Source organism: Convolutriloba macropyga, chromosome 8 (genome assembly GCF_964194025.1).
Source record: "Convolutriloba macropyga chromosome 8, txConMacr16.3, whole genome shotgun sequence".
Taxonomy (NCBI): Eukaryota; Metazoa; Xenacoelomorpha; order Acoela; family Convolutidae; genus Convolutriloba; species Convolutriloba macropyga.
This window is the reverse complement of record NC_134475.1, coordinates 15,691,362-15,699,165: the sequence shown is the minus strand read 5'-3', so window position 1 is coordinate 15,699,165 and position 7,804 is coordinate 15,691,362.

Sequence of the window (7,804 nt, the reverse complement as noted above, 5' to 3'; positions counted from 1 at the left end):
ATTATCCCACTCACACACATCTTGATAAACAATTCAACCCAATAAAACCATGAAATCTATCTCTGCAGCGAATTGTGAGCTTATTTCTTGCAAAAATTGGAAAGTTGGAAACTACACTAGTTGGAAAGTTGGACAACAAAGTCTTTTTGCTTGCTGACGCTGTCAGTGAAGATAGCTAAGTTTGACATTGTGAAGCCATACAATATGGCGGGAGATTCCAAAGCTTTTAACTCCGGTTCCCGATGATGCTTTCGTTGATTTGACTGTTGAATATAATAAACAAGATGACGGGAGTATAGGTTCTCGATACTCTGCGAGGCTGTCGATAAAATATGAACAGATTGAGTGACTTAAAACACTGAAATAATCTGGTATCATATATATATATATATATATATATATATATATATATATATATATATATATATATATATATCATATTTTTTCTGGATGCTCGTTCATGCATTAGAAATGAGGGAAAAAATTTACTTCACTGATACGTGATCTTTAGCAGTCAGACATTAGAAAAATTAACGAAGTTTTGAGGGGGCTTCGTTATCAAAATTCGTTAATTACTTGAAGCCAGAATGAACTCCTGGTTCAAATGTTTTTCTTACCCCGTCGTCCTTTTTTGGCACCATTATTTTCTCTAATGCGTCACAATGTGTGATAAGATGGCACGTTGAAGTGAGAGTTAAAAAATTTTTGAATTCAAAAACGAATTTCTAATCGGATTTTTCGAAACACTTTTTAGAAGGAAGGAACTAATCTTTTCTTAACATTAAGACGAGAAAATAGTAGTTGAAACGCTGAGCTAATTTTAGCTCCCCAAAAAATTGGACAAAAACTGAACGTCAAAATATTTATACAAGGCGGCTCGTTAATGTGCGGTCGCACATGAAGTTCCGACCCGCGCTCATCTACTTTTTTGAGTTAACTGTCTTTTGACATACATTTTTGACAAAGAGACAATAAAAAATATATATTTGAGTTTTAAAAAAACTTTTACACATCCCATTAATAATTGAATTAGATAATGTCATGTCTCATTACAACCAGATCTGCCATTAAACAGACTACGAAAAAAACAACAACATCAACAAAATGCAAAAACAAAAAGCAAAAACAAAAACAACCCAAACTACACAAAATAATTTTTTCCTAACTACACATTAGATGGGATTTTTCCTTAATGAGACCAGGTAATAAGTCAGCAAAAAGAAGAAAAAATGAGACAAAATTCAAAAATGAATCAACATTTTTTAAACCCAATAAGTTCAAAAGGCTTAAAAATAACTCAATTTTAACAAAATAACTCTCAATAAGTTTACTAAAAAGTCAAAATCAAACCAATAGGACCTGTCTGTGGTTAGACTAATCTACAGAAACGGACTAAAGATGCAGAAAAATTATGAACAACAAATAAAAAAAACTTTGCGAAAACACAGTTTTATGAAGCCATTGAAATCATTAGCAATTATCTGAAAATTAGGTATTTTTATTTCATTTTCTATATAAGCTAATTCAGTTGAAATTATACTGAGTGAATAAATAAGTTTACTTGGGCCGTATTTTGAAATCATTTGGATCTGCTAAGGGACGAGAAAAAGAAACAAAAAAAACCACTGAACTTTTTATGAAAACGCATACTATCCAACAAACAAAACACGAGTTAAGTCGTATTATCAGCAAACATGTTTATTTTTTAAAAAAACAAGGAATTGTATGGGACTTCTCAATAGTGAGAATAAGTTATAGGTTACGAAAGAAACAACACCAAATGAAAAAATCGAAAAATCATTTAAAATCTTAAAAATGTATAATATCAAAATCTTTAAGAATACTCTAAATAAACTGATTGCTTTGGGTAACATCAATCGTTGTATCATCGATTCTAAATCTACGGGACCGGTCAGCATTTTTTGCTACCTAAAGAAGAAAAAAATAGCATAATTTTGAGCGTTAAAGTAATTGTGCGAGTAAAGTGTGAAAGTCGTTTTCAGCAGAAACTTCTTTTCTTCCAATCATTTTATCAACAGCAAAAGGTTCTTTTTTAAACATTTTGACTACATTATATCAACAAATATGAACAAATACATTAAAACCACGAAATGTTTGAGGAGACCCGTAGTATCAAATCCATTAAATTCAACAGCTTTCAACGGAAGCTAATAAATACGCTAGGTTATTACCTGATAAGACAACAAGGATGTTTGTCAAATATATGTTATCAATAAGATATTACAATAAGTCATTGACTTTGAAAACAACAACAAATACAGTCCAAAACCAAAAATTAAGTGGAAATGTACGAGATGAAAGCGCCGAAGCCATATAAACCATAAGTTTTTCTCTGAAAACTTTATGTATGATCCATTGAACGTCTTTTCTGAGCCAATTCAGTTGTAATTACTAAGATATTGTGTTAAAGTTCCAAAAGGAACCAAAATTAAGAAAAAAATATCCAAAAAGAAAAAATTTGAAAACTCTTGCATCTAAGTTGTAACACCAATAGTTAGAGGATAAATATCTAGCTAGAATATTTTTGGTTGAAGCAGAACAAAAAGAGTCCACTTTTTACTGAGACTGATTAAAATTCACGAAAAACGAAAATAAGTTCAAGATCGGTTAATTTTCAGAAACAAATTTTTGAAAAATTTTTATGCAAGTTTTAACAGTCATTTAATTCAATAGCTTTCAACTGCAGAAAATGAATACTCCAGAATGAAGCGTATGTCTCGATTGAAGGACAGAAATTTTTGTCATGCATTGGTATCCAAAAAGACCTGACAATTAGTCTTATGACTAAGGAAACAACAACAAAAACAGGGAATAACCAAAGAATCAGTAGAATAGTGCGAGAAGAAAATTTCGAAGCCATTTAAAGCGTAAGTTTTTCTCTGAAATCAACTGAACGTATTCTCTTAGTCAATGGGAGTTAAAAACCCCAGGATAATGTGTTAAATTTTCAAGAGGAGCCAATAATAAGAAATATCCAAAAAATTTTAAAAAATTTTTGAAGCCTTGGGCATTAAAGTCATATAACAATTAGTTAGAAAATAAAACCGCTAACCAGATTATTGTTGGTTCCAGTAGAAAAAAAAGGTGCATACATTACCGGCACTGACTTACTTTTCACGAAAATAAGTTAATGATTGGTAAATGTTAAAAATATTTCTCGCAAAATCATTTTAAAGTCTTAGCAGCCATTAGCTGTTCTTTGAAAGCTCGAGATAGGTTCAGTTAAAACTCAATACGAAAACTATTGCACTTTTAGTCAACGAGACTATGCCATGGGACTTCATAATTTTAGTAAAATCTAAAAAAGAAAATCACAACTTCATTTGAAATTACGAAAACTCAGAGTCGAAGCGAAAAAATAACATGAGCGATTTTCTGAAGACAAATAATTTGTTCATCGGGCTTCATTTAATTGTTAGTCAGCTTTGTCACTAAAGGAAGCTAGATATGAAAATTGACTAGTCTCTAGGTGACCCAAGAATACAATAAAAGGTTAAAAGTTTTATAAAAAAACAGCTCTCAAAAAGAATTCTTCTATCAGGGACCAGAGTGATGCAAACTGAATCATAAGATTATATCTGAAAAAAACGATTAGTAAAATCGTCAAAAAAGTAGTACCGACCTTTTAACGTAGTGTTATTGCAAAATTGCAAGAATTTCACCCGAGAGTAATAATAGTATAACAACAATAGTATTTTGGTTTTCAGAGTCTGAAGACATCTTATTTTTTTACCACCATATCACTAAGATCTGAAAGGTCATCAATGGGGTGTAAATAAAAAACATAGTGAAAAGGTGCTTCGAAGCAGCTCGAAAATATTGAGCGAGGACGCCCTGTTAAAACTTAAAAGTTTCCTCAATGTTTTACTTTAAAGTACTGAACATTTTTTTTCAAAAAGAGTAACGAAGGTCTATCCGTGGTTGTACCCCCTTTTGCCCCCAGGGAAGCGCGGCCATAGACAGATCGAATTAATCTTCAACTGACAGCACACCAAAAATAAAGAACTAGTGGTTTACAAACCAAAGTGATTTTTGACCAAATAAAATAAAAATTTCGGAAAAATTTCTCACTTAAGTCAGAAAAGTTAAATGCATGCTTGTCCGGTTAATGTCTACAATTCAAAGGACAAAATAAGACCTGAGAAAAATTTACAATTGAAATTTGAGTCTTTAGCACCCAAACTTGAATTCCCCTAAAAAAAATCAGTGGCTGTTATCCTATAACTGGGGTCTCCTTCAAGAAGTTGACTCAACAGTGTGTTGTTGTGGGGGCCGAAATCCTACCGGGTGATACATCCCTTTTAGTCTCAAGTTGCAGTTTCCCTGGGGAGATAATTCCAGTTTTTAGTACTGTGACAGTCTACAAAGAGGAGAAGTGGTTTATTGTTTTCTTATACACAGTTTTTTGCACGCTCAAAAATGAAGTACATTTTAAGAACAAAAGAAGATTTGAAACTTGAAAAATCACCTCAGACTGACGTTTGTTCCAAGACTGAGGTAAATCCCAAGCCCAGCAGTGGTCTAACTCAACAGATGTCCAACCTCACAAAACAAAATTGGTTCCACATTTTACCCGGCCCTGTTTTTTTCCTGACAAAGCCAAAAAATATATAAGATCCAGGTATTGGAACATCTTTTGGAAAAAATGAAAGTTAGATACTTTGGATGGGGCACTGAATTCGTCTCATAGATAAATTCAACGAGACTATGCCATAGGATTTCATAAATTTAGTAAAACCTCAAAATGAAAATAAAAACTTCATTTAAAATTACGAAAACTCAGAGTCGAAGCGAAAAAAATAACATGAACATTCCAGGATGACAAATATTTTGTTCATCGAACTTGATTTAATTACAAATCAGGCCTGTCACTAAAGGAAGCTAGATATGAAAAGTGACTAGTCTCTAGGTGACCCAAGAATACAAAAAAAAAGTTTTATAAAAAAACAGCTCTCAAAAAGAATTCTAATTTTTTGATATTACACTTCCATATGAGACCAGAACTGTTCTTTTTATTTTAGACAATTAGGAATTCAAAACTGATGCATTTTCAGGCGTGAAATATAATTCTGAATTGATATTTAAATAAAAATTATATTGATTTGATGAAAAACTACACTAAAAATGAACAAAATCATGCCAAATATCCCGTGTTCACACAAAATTTCAATCCTCATTATCTCCTCGAAAAAAACAAAAATAGAAAAAATCTTTTCAATTTTGAGTTTTACACTGGACCAGCATTTTAATGATACAACTAACATTTCTCTGCAATGAATATATCGACCGGCCAAAATTGTCTGAAAAAAAAACCCATTTGAGTATATAGTTCCTCCCCCCCCACAAGTGGGTTTGGAACCAAAAAAATTAATTCATTCTATCAGGGGCCAGAGTCATGAAAACGTAATCATTAGGATATATCTGAAAAAAAAACGATTTGTAAAATCGTCAAAAAAAGTAATACCGACCTTTCAACGTGTTGTTATCGCACAATTGCAAGAATTTCACCCGAGAGTAATAATAGTATAATAACAATAGTATTTTGGTTTTCAGAATCTGAAGACATCTTATTTTTTTAACACCATATCACTAAGATCTGAAAGGTCATCAATGGGCCGTAGATAAAAAAAACATAGTCAAAAAGTGCTTCGAAGCAGCTCGAAAATTATGAGCTAGGACGCCCTGTTAAAACTTAAAAGTTTCCTCAATGTTTTACTTTAACCTACTGAACAGTTTTTTTCAAAAAGAGTAACGAAGGTCTCTCCGTGGTTGTACCCCCCTTTTGCCTCCAGGGGAGCGCGGCCACAGACAGACCGAATATATCTCCAACTGACAGCACATCAAAAATAATGAACTAGTGGTTTACAGACCAAAGTATTTTTGACCAAATAAAGTAAAAATTTCGGAAACATTTTTCACTTAAGTCAGAAAAGTTAACTGCACGCTCGTCCGGTTAATGTCTACAATTCAACGGACAAAACAAGACCTGAGAAAAATTTATATTTGAAATTTGAGTCTTTAGCACCCAAAATTGAATTCCCATTTTTTAAAGAAAAATCATTGGCTGTTATCCTATAATTGGCGTCTCCTTCAAGAAGTTGACTCAACAGTGTGTTGTTGTGGGGGCCGAAATCCTACCGGGTGATACATCCCATTTAGTCTCAAGTTGCAGTTTCCCTGGTGAGATAATTCCAGTTTTTAATACTGTGGCAGTCTACAAAGACGAGAAGGAGTTTATTGTTTTCTTATACTCAGTTTTTCGCACGCTCAGAAATGAAGTACATTTTAAGTACAAAAGAAGCTTTGAAAATTGAAAAATCACCTCAGACTGACGTTTGTTCCAAGACTGAGGTAATTCCCAACCCCAGGAGTGGTCTAACTCAACAGATGTCCAACCTCACAAAACAAAATTGGTTCCACATTTTACCCGGCCCTGTTTTTTTCCTGACAAAGCCAAAAAATTATAAAAGATCCAGGTATTAGAACATCTTTGGAGGAAATTAAAGTTAGATACTTTGGATGGGGCCCTGAATACGACTCACGGATAAACTCAAAACCAATATGGTCCTATTGGTGTTTCAAAAAGCCTTTAAGTAAATTGAAAAGAATCTCCAAGGAACTATCAGACCAAGTCGTTGATATGCTAATTAATGCCGAGAGCGCACTCTATGTAGACTTGGCATTAGCTGGTTTAAACTCCGAAAGAACTAGAACAGACGGTAACCTTCCAGATATAAAAACGTTGCTGCACAATAAAGAACCGACTGTTCGCTGTGTCCTTATCAATATACGGTACAAATGGTCAGAGTTTTTCTCTGACGTCCTCACTGATTGTATTGAAATTTCCAATACAGAACTCAACTGGAGAAAACTCATTGGATTATCTAAATGCTTTTTACGTGCAAGTAACAGAGGAGGGCAAAAACACAGGCAGAACCGCGACCAAAAAATTCTTAAAAGAATTAATCGCTGAAACTGCGGAGACTTTGGAGGGCTATGGAAGGAAGCTTGCTCTATGAAACAATCAAAACCATCAAACGATACAAACTCTGAAGAGATTATCAAACGTGCAAAAAAATTTGTGTTTCCAGGGCCAATATGGCAGAGCAGCAAAAATTTTTGCTTGTCATGGTTCTGCAACTTTCAACAACTCTCGTTGATTTGAAAAAATTGCATCCAAGTGAAGAAAAGCTTAGCGTAGTTCAAAATTTTTCATCACAAGCCAATCAATTCAGTGAGGAAATTGTTTCGGAACAACTGCACTCACCTGAAGCTTGCCGAAAGTATAGGGAAAATAAGGGTACTTTTTGAAAAGTTGAACTACCTTGATGACCCTCAGTGCACTCTAGTTATCCTACATCACTGCATTAGGGTCCCCAATATGGTGTATTCTTTGCATTGTCAAGCACCCACAAGTCCAGTTTTCAAATCCCTAAAAATTTGATGCCCAACAGCACGAAAAACTTGAAAATATCCTTGGAACTGTTCTTCCAGAAGAATCTTGGACTCAAGCCACCCTGCCCATAACCCTTTCAGCGTTGAGAGTTTGCCAATGCCAAGACCGGTATAGATCATCATACGTTGGTTCTGTTCTCTCCTCTGAAGATCTTGTTTTAAAAATAAACGGTGAAAGCCCAAAAATCTGCCAAGTTCGGGATCTTTATTACATTATAACACGACTGGACACTTCAAGAGTTTCGCAAAAAACGATGCTTTATGCACTTGATAATGAAAATTTAATGGTCTCAAAGAGAATCTAGCTTGAGAGAGAGAATCCGCCCCA